We start from the raw sequence: 13,050 nt of genomic DNA, 5'->3' as shown, positions 1-13,050 counted from the left end.
GGGGGGCTTTGCCCCCCGAGCCCCCCCTTATATGCTCGTAAGGGTCACAAGAAAACCCTTACCCAACTTATTTTAAATATTACATTGATCTTTCTTTTATGGGGGTCTTCGCCCCCCGAGCCCCTCTTACTTTTGCTCTTAAGGGTCACAAAAAAACCCTAGCCTTATTTTACACACTACGTTGATCTTTCTTTTTTGCGGGGGGCTTCGCCCCCGCCCCCAATTTTGCTTTTGTTATCAATTTTTCTTTTGTAAGCATGTGGACGCTAGCCCGCGACCTGGGCTACATATTTAAGGGTCACAAAAAAGACCCTTACCTGACTAAGTTTAGATACTTATTCGGTCTTTCCTTTTTCCGCTCATAAGGGTCGCAAGAAAACCCTAACCTAACTTAGGCCTCGCTTTGCTTCGGTCAATAATAGGTTTGTTATAACGTTGAAAACGTAACGTTCAAAGTTCATTACGTGGCCTTTCTCACAAGCGCAAACACAACTATGATACGATATGCCATCATGGAATTCCAGTTCATATCTTCCGGCTCCATCATCAGACCTTGAAACCTGATCGTAGTCAAAGTTCATTATAAGACTTTTCTAAGAAACCAGAAAACAGCTATGATACGATGTTCCATCATGTAGTTCCAGGTCATATCTTCCAGCTTCATCATCAGACCTTGAAACCTAATCGTAGTCAAAGTTTATTACAAGACTTTTCTAAGAAACCCAAAAACAGCTATGATACGATGTTCCATCATGTAGTTCCAGGTCATATCTTCCAGCTTCATCATCAGACCTTGAAACCTTATCGTAGTCAAAGTTCATTACTAGACTTTTCTAAGAAACCCAAAAACTGCTATGATACGATGTTCCATCATGTAGTTCCAGTTCATATCTTCCGGCTCCATCATCAAACCTTGAAACCTAATCGTAGTCAAAGTTTATTACAAGACTTTTCTAAGAAACCCAAAAACAGCTATGATACGATGTTCCATCATGTAGTTCCAGTTCATATCTTCCGGCTCCATCATCAGATCAGTTCAACAGTATCATATTATTGTATTGTCATCAGAACTACATACAGCTGCCAATTTTCATTACGCTACGATCCTTGGAAGATGGTTAAATTAGCATCCGCAGATTCCATTACATAGTTAGTTACATACACGACGACCTAATAAAAGCGTGTTAAAAAAAATCAATAATTTTATCAATACAGCGCTGCGTAGTTTTCAGAGCTAGCAAATTGTCATAACTGTTTTTTAAAAACAAAAGAAGCGCGATAAGCGCGGCGGCGCGTATGGCCAGTTCATACAAACCTTTGTCCTTCATGGTGCTTAGGGCGGGCAAGCCTGGTCGCGCGATAAATGGTAAAACATCAGGCCGTTCCGGAGCGGTCTGATGTTTTATCATTTTTCGCGTGACCATGCTTATATATGCTAGGGAAGCTAACATTGAGCCCGTCCCTTCATCATCATCATCATCATCTCAGCCCTTTATCGCCCACTGCTGAGCATAGGCCTCTCTTCTAGTACGCCACTTGTCCCGGTCCTGAGCTAGTCTCATCCAGTTGTGACCCGCATCCTTCCAGATGTCGTCCACCCAACGAGCTTACATCTGTGATCGGCCACCATCGGCCCGTCCCTTACACGTACTAAAGAACGAATTGACAAGTGAAAGATACACTTGCACCTTAGACTTAGAAATATACGTTATTTATAGTTAAATATCACAATTTTATAAAACAAAAAATAGATAGCAAAAGTACAAATATTCTTTGAATAAAATATTAAATGTATGCGCTGGTGGCTAAGCGGTAAGAGCGTGCGACTTTCAATCCGGAGGTCGCGGTTTCGAACCCCGGCTCGCACCAATGAGTTTTTCGGAACTTATGTGCGAAATGTCATTTGATATTTGCCAGTCGCTTTTCGGTGAAGGAAAACATCGTGAGGAAACCGGACTAATTCCAATAAGGTTTAGTTACCCTTCGGGTTGGAAGGTCAGATGGCAGTCGCTCTCGTAAAACTAGTGCCTACGCCAAATCTTGGGATTAGTTGTCAAAGCGGACTTCAGGCTCCCATGAGCCGTGGCAAATGCCGGGAAAACGCAAGGAGGATGATGATGAAAATATTAAATGTATTCTCAATACCCAGATGTGTGCACAATAAAGCCTGCATGATATTATAGAGAAGGCACATCGAGCAACATCTAAACTACCTACTTACTTTGGCCAGAAATAGTATAATAAAAGTACGATATAAAAATCTGAAATTCTCTCAAAAATAAAGCTCAGAATTACAGACGGGCAAAGCGACAGCTACTTTCATAATATTTGTTTCTAAAATATAAAATGTGTCTAAAATAAATGTTAACACAGGTGTAGCACAAATAAAAACAAACCCCTATCCTCTTACAGAAATATTAAGGTACAGCGGGCGTTGCCATAGATTACTTTTAGGTAGGTAAGCCACGGTAAGCCACATGTCCACACATGAAGGGGTGGACAGAATACCTTGGGGTCGTGGATGAGATGATTTAAATGACACTCGAAGTCCAGTACATGCATTTTATAATGATTAGATGTGATACATAGTTGATAGAATATCACTGAATTTAAGCGGAAGGGCGCTGCCGTCCGTCGCAATAGGTGAGCGAATTGGCGTACCGCCCCCACTTCACCGCGCCCCTCGCCATGCGTTGCGCCGGCGACGGCTCCCGAAGAGGCCCGAACAAAGTGAAAGGTTGTAAAAAAAACCGGCCAAGAGCGTGTCGGGCCACGCTCAGTGTAGGGTTCCGTAGTTTTCCGTTTTTTTCTCAAAAACTACTGAACCTATGAAGTTCAAAATAATTTTCCTAGAAAGTCTTTATAAAGTTCTACTTTTGTGATTTTTTCCATATTTTTTAAACATATGGTTCAAAAGTTAGAGGGGGGGGGACGCACTTTTTTTTCCTTTAGGAGCGATTATTTCCGAAACTATGAATATTATCAAAAAACGATCTTAGTAAACCCTTATTCATTTTTCAATACATATCCAACAATATATCACACGTTGGGGTTAGAATAAAAAAAAATATCAGTCCCCACTTTACATGTAGGGGGGGGTTCCCTAATAAAACATTTTCTTTTTCATTTTTTATTTTTGCACTTTGTCGGCGTGATTGATATACATATTTCTACCAAATTTCAGCTTTCTAGTGCTAACGGTTACTGAGATTATCCGCGGACGGACGGACGGACAGACAGACATGGCGAAACTATAAGGGTTCCTAGTTGACTACAGAACCCTAAAAAGTGATAGGTTGAAATTTCTAGGTATGTCATCAGAGAAAAGAAAGATTGAAATGATAATTTTTAAAAACGACAACGACGAATTATTTTCTAAAATAAAGCTCAAAAATATTAATAAAAATAATCTCTCTTCTCAATAGGGCTTTAAAGTATCAACCACTTTTAGCGAAGCGACAAATGTTTTCGTTTATTTTTAAAAATAAAATCTAAACTACCCTCCATAACAATAAAATAATCCCACATGATCTTCTTAAACACGAGTTTGAAGCACATCTAGCAAACTACTTGTAGATATTTACTTTAAAAAACAGAATCCAGAATTCTCTCGTGTTAAAAATAAAATTCGCGTAACATAAAATATAATCTCACGATCTAAGGAGGGTTTAGGCACGTGCACAAAGCTGCAGCTAACGAGTACAAAATGACCTGCAAGCAAACACTGGAATACGAGACGACATGCAGAGAACACTGGATTTTACTAAAAGAAGATTGTGGCCACAAAACAAGCGGGACGTGAAGATACTGCTCCTTGCCGAATGGCACAAACGTTCACGAAGCTAGTAGATATCCATCTCAATCTTTCTTGCGTATTGGCGCGACAGAGCCAGACTAAGCTTTCGCGGCGTTTCGTTTTCGCGTCGGAGAAATGCCATTCGGCTACGGGGCCTGAACAGAATCATTCTCAAGGTATGACAATAATTTAAAAAGATACTTATTTAAAGTTACAAGACTTATGCCAGAAAAGTAAAAAAAAAATATCATAATATATTACCATCTTTTGTGCAAAGAGCTTTCATTTGTGTCTAATATTGTACATATAATATTTCAAAATTAGGTGAATTTTAAGTAATAACAACAAATAGCCCTCAAAAATAAAGTTGTGCTTAATCTTAATAAAAATAATCTTGCAGCACCTCCTTTTCGGAAATTAAATGGCGCGTTGAGTAATCCTGAAATTATTAAGAGTTTTTTTATTTTTATTTTTTTAAATAATGTCGGAAATTCTCTTAAAACTACTGTTATAATATTGAGAATAGCGAGACTAAAGCATTAAGTCATAACCATAAATCATAATCCAATAGGACAGACAACATTTAATCGTAGTAAAGTATCATATTAGATTAGAGGAAGCGGCGCAATGTTAGCGAATATGTAACTGAGTCAAGTTTTCTCTTAGATATATTCATTCATTCATTCATATTTTTATTTATTCAATACAACCATGGTATTTTACAGAGATGTTTAATAGATCGTAGGTACAAACATGAACCCTACTAGGGTGTAGCCATTCTTACATCTTATACTTTTAAACGAGCAATTCTTGTATATTTATTTATTTATTTATTTATTTATTTATTTATTTATATATATATTTATTTACACTGACGATCTCGGAAACCGCTCTAACGATTTCGCAGAAATTTGTTATGTGGGGGTTTTTGGGGGTGAAAAATCGGTCTAACTTATCCTTAGGTCCCGGAAAACGCGAATTTTCGAGTTTTCATGCGTTTTTCTTCGCGCGCCATCTCGTATGCAGTAGTTGTACTGTTAAGACAGAATTCTTTCGGTCGATGTAAGTACTATTTATTGCAAACACTAGATGGCGACACAGGTCAAGGCTAAAATGAATAGAAAATACACTCACGGAAGTTTAACGTGTATAGAAAATACACTATTTGAGTTTTTGTGGCGAAATGCGCGCCATCTCGTGTGGAGTAGTTGTGTTGTTAAGGCTGAGAATTCTTTCGCTCGATGTAGGTACTATTCATTTTTGAACTAGATGGCGACACATGTCAAGGATACAAAACAGAACCGAGCGAAGCTCGGTTGCCCAGATATTATAATTAATACAACAAAACAAAACTACAAAACAAAATACGACAAGCACTTACAGGCTAAATTTGGTCTCCTAGGAGGTCATGCAAGGAATATGGACATAAATTTAAGTAGGACTTCAATTTGTTTACAAAAGTTTTTGTATTTTTTCTCGCTTAATATATTTTGAGGAATTTTATTAAAAATTGTCATAGCCATTGCATGAGGTCCTTTGTTGAACATTTGCAGCGTAGCAGGGACATTGTGTTTTTTAACAAATTTGCAGGTTTCTAAAACATATAAGGCTCTCAGCGTTAAATATTAATTCTTCAGTGAACGAAATCGCCCGCTTTATAGCCCCAGAAAACTCAGATAGCTCAAACAAAAGTCGATATTTGTATCCTGCCAAGAACCGGGATATTCAAATACAGAAATTGTACAGAAAATGTGAAAATAGGGACATTTCGAGTTGGCATTTTAAACGGCTTTGTGCTATCGCTGTTTAACTTTAAGTAAGTAAGAATATCAATTGAGGATATTTGAATAATATGTTTCCACTGAGAATATGCATAGGTTTAGAAGTAAAAAGATAGTGCTAGAAAGTTCAACACCAAGTTTCAGTCTGAAATTTCTAGTTTATAATATTATTCTTGGTAAACTTCTTATATTCAAGGACTTGATAAGAACTACAGCAGTGCAATTTGTTAAATGGTACATGCATACAGAGTTAGTGGATAATTTGTGCCATTTTCAATTAAAAGGTTTACAATATATTGACGACCGGTCTGGCCTAGCGCGTAGTGATCCTGCCTGCTACGCCGCGGGCTCGGGTTCGAATCCCGGTAAGGGCATTTATTTGTGTGATAAGCACAGATATTTGTTCCTGAGTCATGAATGTTTTCTATGTATATAAGTATTTATTATACATATCGTTGTCTGAGTAAGTACCTGCAACACAAGCCTTCTTGAGCTTACCGTGAGTTTCAGTCAATCTGTGTAAGAATGTCCTATAATATTTATTATATTTATTATCAGTCGCCAATAAGGCGCTATATATTTCCATAATAGTTTCAATACGAAATCGATCTATAACCAACAATGTGGTACCTTTTCATTAGAAACCCTACATTTAAAGGTACCAGACAAATAGGTAATGCAACAAAAACTGAGTCTAGGGTATTATCAGTTTTAAGTTGTGTACTTTTCCAATTGGCATCAATATTCATAAGCATAACCTTCTCTCCACTTGAAATATAACCCTAAACTATAATATGCACGTCTAAGAGTTAAGAAATAAATTTATTTGTACAAATAAAAAGCTTTTTTTAAAGCCCGCAGTCATACTCTTATCTAAATTATGAGGCAACTGCACTGTTTATCGTTATTTCAAATATCACGATGACAGCCTTAAGGCTACAGAAATTTTCACAAATAGTACGCTTTGCAAGCGCTTCGCCATTCTCGATAAGCCAAGCTTAAATTATTGGCCATGCATTTGAATATACGAGCAAAAACTTGGCAGAGATACCGCGAAGACAATGCATCCATTACTTGCATAATGCATATACGGGTATATGCAAGGCCAGACTTTTTCCAACCATAAATTGTAAAATTCTAGTGTTTATTACGCCGGTTCTTTTTAACCTCCGGCGAAAAAACGTCTGTCTGTCTGTTTGTGTGTCTGTCTGTCTGTCTGTCTGTCTGTCTGTCTGTCTGTGTGTGTGTCTGTCTGTGGCATCGTAGTTCCCGAACGGATGAACCGATTTAGATTTAGTTTTTTTTTGTCTGAAAGCTGAGTTAGTCGGGAGTGTTCCTAGCCATGTGTCATGAAAATCGATTTACTATGTCGCGGTCGGGGTTTCTTTCACTTTTTTCAAAACCTAAATTTTTTTACAATAGGTATAAGTTTTCATCTATGAAACAACCTTGATTACGAACGAGGTGAAATGAGAATTATCTCATTAAGACTCATATTATGGTGATGCGATTACACAGTGAGATTGCCCAAATCTATATTAGCTACCTAAGTCAATCAAAGAGGATCAGTATATAGAGAACTAGTTTTTGCCCGCGGCTTCGCTCGCGTTAGAAAGAGACAAAAAGTAGCCTATGTCACTCTCCATCCCTTCAGCTATCTCCATTTAAAAAATCACGTCAATTTGTCGCTCCGTTTTGCCGTGAAAGACAGACAAACAAACAGACACACACACTTTCCCATTTATAATATTAGCACACCTCGGACACTGGCGATCAAAGATATGCAAGAGGCGCGTTCCTAGCACACAGTCTAAGCTCGTGTAGGTGAACGCGTACTGAGCTTGTATGAGTGAGATATGACAGGTCGACTGTTCGCGTTTTTGACAGGCGGTAACTGTGAGTTAACCGAGAGGGGGTGGGTGGCACTTTCAGCGGGGAGTGGGAGTGGCCATACTGTACGATAGTACTCTTTATTATACTGTGATATTAGTATGGATTACTATCTAATTATATACGAGTAGGTAATGTGTAGTCAGGTAGGTTGCCAACTCTCGCCACAGGATTAAAACTTTTGAACCACAGTTTTGACAATTTGGCCCATATTCTTAACTTGATAATTATGTTATTAATTGAAATAGATATCATACACGAAAAAAATTATAATTGCGCCATCTAGCCGTGAATCAGCCAAAGGTGTATCGCCGTTATCTGTATACTGAGTTATATATGTCTTTGGTTCAATCGACCTTTGGTAAACTTGTATTAGTAGGAGATAGTTATGGCAACTAAAGCCACAAGACTGGCTGAAGATCTAACCTTCCAACTTTTGGCGGTCGAAAAAACGCATTTTGCATAAATATATTTTACTATATTTTTAGTATGTCAAAAAGACACACACAAAGAACTAAAAAAACCAAACTTCGGTTCTGTGGTAATTATTATGACCCCCAAGGCTATATCTCCTCTACTAATATGACAGATGTTGACAAAATTTTTTTAGGAAATTCAGTTTTATACAGCGGTTATGAACGACGCCATTATTCTTTTAAAATTAAAGATTTCGAAAGAAATCTACTACGTAAATATTATCGTATACGGCGTATGGAATCTTGTAAGTGTCCTGAATAAGTATATTTACATTCTTTCTTCTAAAGAATACCTATTTATATAATTTCTTCTAAAGAAGCAGTTTAAACAAAAAATTTAGATTTAAAACCACGAACGTGATCTTTCGCGGCTTGGTCGTTAACAATGCACTGAGTCGCATTGTTTCTATCTATTTTATCTATACGGTGCATTGTTTCAGATATCTATTCTATCTTTCTATGTTATCTACATTTGCAAATGGAGTCTATTAAAGTTTAAAGTGACGAAATAACTAGTGTTCCTTGATATACGACTGTCTCCAACCTTATTTCTAAATGTAATGCACGTTCAAGGTCACAAAATAAAGTGAAAACCTCACCTTTAATCATCTTCCTTGCGTTATTCCGGCATTTTCCACCGCTCATGGGAGTCTAGGGTCCGCTTTGACAACTAATCCCAAGGTTTGGCGTACGCATTAGTTTTTACGAAAGCGGCTGCTATTTGACCTTCCAACCCAAAGGGTAACTAGACCTTATTGGAATTAGTCCGGTTTCCTTACGATGTTTTCCTTCATCGAAAAGCGACTGGCAAATATCAAATGACATTCCGCACATAAAATCCGAAAAACTCATCGGTGTGAGCCGGGGTCCGAACCCGCGACCTCCGGAACGAAAGTCGCACCTACTTACCGCTATGCTAAATAACTTAAAACTTTTAAATGCTTAAAACCTCACCTTTAATAGGTACATTCTCAAATTGATCTATAAATTCAAAGATTGCTTAATAAAATCTTCTAGCTATCATGACGTAAGCGAAGTTTGATCGTTAAGCCGCGAACGTGACCTTTCGCGGCCCGGCCGTTAACAATGCACTGGGTCGCATTGTTTCAGCTATCTATTCCTATGGAGTGCTTTCTCGCGTGTAAACGGCGAGTCACTTTAATGATATGTGGAGGTTTCAAGCAAAACGCGCTAGTCTTTTAGTCATATTTATCTAGTAAATAATTTTTATTTAGGTAAAATTTTTATTAGATTTAGTGGTTGTCAAGGCTCGGAACCGGTTTATTTTTTACCGGTTAAAACAGCGAAAAGAACGCGAACGTTATGAGAACTTTTGTTTAACTGAAATAAACCGGTTTATTCGACGAGCGGCAAGACGCACCGACGCCGTGTGAATACCTACGTTCACGCAGCGACTTTTTTTGTTTGGGTAGAACAGTATTTACCTATCATACTGAGGAATTAATCGGTTTATTTTATTCTAAACCGGTTAATCGAACGAAACCTTTATGAAAGCGTTCCCCTAAAAACCGGTTTAAAAATAGCGATTTTTCGAGCGAAAACGAAATTTAAAGGTTTTGCCGCAAGTACATGATAACGGTTTGAAAATATAACCGGTATCCGAGCCTTGGTGGTTGTACAATTTTTCAATTTATTGGCCATTCATTGTTACTGAGCTTATACACAATAATGTCCTCAAAGGTTAACTGGATCCCATTAAGTTCGCCTTAATTGCATTAAATTTAATTGACTCTGTAACTATGTCTCTTTTGTTTTCATATTTCATATTTCATTTATTGCATAGCCATGAACATAATATTTACATAATAAGGTGTTACAGGTATAAGTAGGCAAGTCATGACACCCTGTTAGGGCACACAATATTTATTATAATTATATCTAACTTAATATCTAACAGAACTAATGAATATTAAAAAATAAAAGGTAATCAATGCAATAATAAAATTTTAAAATTCGGTATAAAATATTAGGTACATAACATTCCGTGCATATTACGTTTTGAATATTGTATATTTAAGTATACATACATAACTTAATATTTTGTCAAGCAGAAACATCTACGAGCGATAAGCATCTATAGGATTATTAATATTACAATAAGAGTTTTGAATGATTCACGGTTATTTTCATTAGACTTATATTGACCGGGATATAGACCGTGATTACCTTTTTGATTTTTGTCGAGCTCCCGATATTTCGACGCAGTTGCATGCATCATGATCACGGAAAACTGACGAAGGCGGGTGGATGTTAAAGTTGCATAGACAGCGCGCGATCTACCCTCCTTCGCGCGCGTCGGCTGCGTTCACTTTCAGCGTTACCACTGGTCGCATTCACACTCGATGGTCTGTCCAAACACACTACACTCACAGTGTCACTACGTTTGTTCAATTCTGACTTCACCGGTTTTTTACACAAACAAATCACTGGATTCCATACATTAGATAGTTTGAAGCCATCCTCACGATTAAAATTTTTATATTTGTGAATCTCAATGGCTTCTCTTACCAATCTCGGTATGTAGTGGCGTTCCGTCGAAATTACCTTAGGACTATGCAGCTCGATCCAATGATTTGCACCCGACTCAATGAGATGTTGAGCAATAGCAGACTTGCGAGTATCGATCGTTCTTTTTGACTGCAGCAATGTGTTCTTTAATTCTGCAGGCAATAGTGCGCTTGGTCTTATTACTTAATATTACGGCAATTGTTTGACATGACTCAAAATTGCGAATTTTCGAAACACTGATCAAAGTTAACCAGAAATATGCCATTTTTATACAATATAGACTTAATAGTTTTGCTGATTGTACATAATACACACCAACATAAAACCTACATCTACATTGAAAACATCTACTATTACGAAGGAATCACATTTCAAAGATTTTAAAACAATTTGCTCATTGAATCACTTAAAATGAATCTGTAAACAATAACTTCATCGAACAATCTTTGATAATCAACAACGCTAAGAGAATTAAACATAAAACCTCCTATCATCAAAATAGGTTAAAATAATCTGTATCCGTCAGCGCAGCGATCAAAGGAGTCCCTTCGGGCCCCTGTTCTTGATTCTGCCAATTTGTGAACAATTAAATGGAGTGCCTCCATCCAAAACATTATACAACCATAACGTAATACAATTGAATCAAGACTCAGGGACATACCACCTTCTTGGTGTGACATTCCGCCCAGCTTGGTCGTCAAAGCGCTAGGCGTTACTCCAATACTAGCGAACTTAAAACCTTTCGCTTTTCAAACAGTACTTCATTTAAAGACACGCTTGAACCAAAAACGTCAAAAGTAAAAACAGTTTTAACGGACTTATTACATTATGTTTTGAAATGAAAGTAAATACAATAAGCCTCCATTTTGAGTGACGACAATAATTTGTTGGACCCATTGTGTTTGTTTGTAGGACTTTGATTTTTGACTGCTTCAATGAGGATTGGACTGGAAACAAATGGGACGGAAGTTTACACGTAAAAGCATCATTGTTATAATTTTGTTCATGTTAGGATGAGAAAAGTAGAAAAAATATAATATTATGTCATTCGACTGAAGCTATAAATCTTAAACATGATGAGAAAATAAATGAATAAGTAAAATAAGTTACTGTAAATTAAGTTGATTAAGACCTTCTTTTGTGAGGAACAAATCTGTAAGATAATGAAACTAGAATCAATGGGGCATTTTCAGAATTTGGGTCCCCCCAATTAGCGTAAGTTGTTAACAAAAATTAACTCGCTGTCAGTTTTGTGGCGACAATTAAGCATAAAATCTGTCGAAAAAATTACTTTTTTCATATTCTGAATGTAGATTATCACTTAAAGTTTATGTAATTAATACAAAAACAATATTTTTATTGAAATCCCATGCTTAATTATCGTCACAAAACTGACAATGAGTTAATTTTTGTTAACGACTTACGCTAATTGGGGTCCCAAATTCTGAGAATGCCCTTGGAGATGAATCCGAACACTTTTGTAACCGACCCAGCACTTTTATTGACGCTTCAATTTGTAATTCGTTCAAATTGTCAGTTTAGAGTAAAACACAAAAAGGAAACAAGTCCCCAACAATGTCACAACTCTTAACATCTAATTTCTCGTAAAGTTAATTTAGATCATTGCGTTCTCGACACCCGAATCGCGATCACTCGAGACAGTGTCATGTTTGTTTCTGACTCGACGGTTTAAAATTCATGAACCAAAAGTTTCACTTCAAATTGTTTTTGCATTCCCTTTTGAAATTCATGAAGTAGAATTTCTACCTGTAGGCCTAGCACATGATGGCCGCGGGATTATGTCGCCGCGAGATAGATCACACGTCTTTGTCTAATCGTATTAATGACATAAGGACAGGTAGTCTATCTCGCGGCGACATACTCTCGCGGCCATCATGTGCTAGGCCTGCTGAAATACTTTAGTTTTCACCTTAATTGCGATGAAATGTGATGTGGAAATATGTATGAGGTTTGAGTGAGTTTTTAATTTTTTTGCTGCGTTTACTGATGATTATTTTAACGTGTCTACATGCTGCGCTTTACAAAATTGAGCTTAAAATTAAATACATTTTTAATACGTGCAAGAACCTTATTCAGATTTTACAAGTTGTTTCTGTTTTGATATTATTTTAATACAAGTTTCGAAGAATCAACCTAGAATCAGCTCGCGTTTCTAGGTTGATTCTTCGAAACTTGTATCCACAAGAGTGCAAACTAATTTCATAGAAATTTGAAATTGGAGTCTTAAGCTTGTAAAATTTACATATAAATTATGATTTTGATTAGTAAATAATATTGAATAATAGAAAATGATGGTTGACCTGTGGACTACATAGGAAACAGATGCCTTAATCTCACTGTCCAAGGCCCTAAGTCACGCGGCCCCAGTAGGCCTAAGGGACCATCCCCACTCAGGCGACGCATGTCCTGAGACGCGGAACATACGTCAGCGCCACGCCGCCCGAATGTTATTTAAAAAACGTCTCCTCAGTACATTTTGTATAGGAAGGAAGGATGTGTGTAGGGGTCTCAGTTCTAACCTAATCTACTTTTCTGGTAAATGATTTTACAATTTTTT

At 37.2% G+C, this 13,050-nt stretch overlaps 1 protein-coding gene across 1 annotated transcript in view; it reads left to right on the top strand.

Annotated features, from left to right (window-relative positions):
- The window catches only part of LOC125230214 (5-hydroxytryptamine receptor), a 296,357-nt gene that overhangs the window by 154,762 nt on the left and 128,545 nt on the right, over positions 1-13,050 (top strand). The window lies entirely within an intron of this gene.

The sequence above is a fragment of the Leguminivora glycinivorella genome, chromosome 10 (assembly GCF_023078275.1).
Source record: "Leguminivora glycinivorella isolate SPB_JAAS2020 chromosome 10, LegGlyc_1.1, whole genome shotgun sequence".
Taxonomy (NCBI): domain Eukaryota; kingdom Metazoa; phylum Arthropoda; class Insecta; order Lepidoptera; family Tortricidae; genus Leguminivora; species Leguminivora glycinivorella.
Note: the sequence above shows the minus strand (reverse complement) of the source record. Positions and strands in the feature narration are given on the sequence as shown.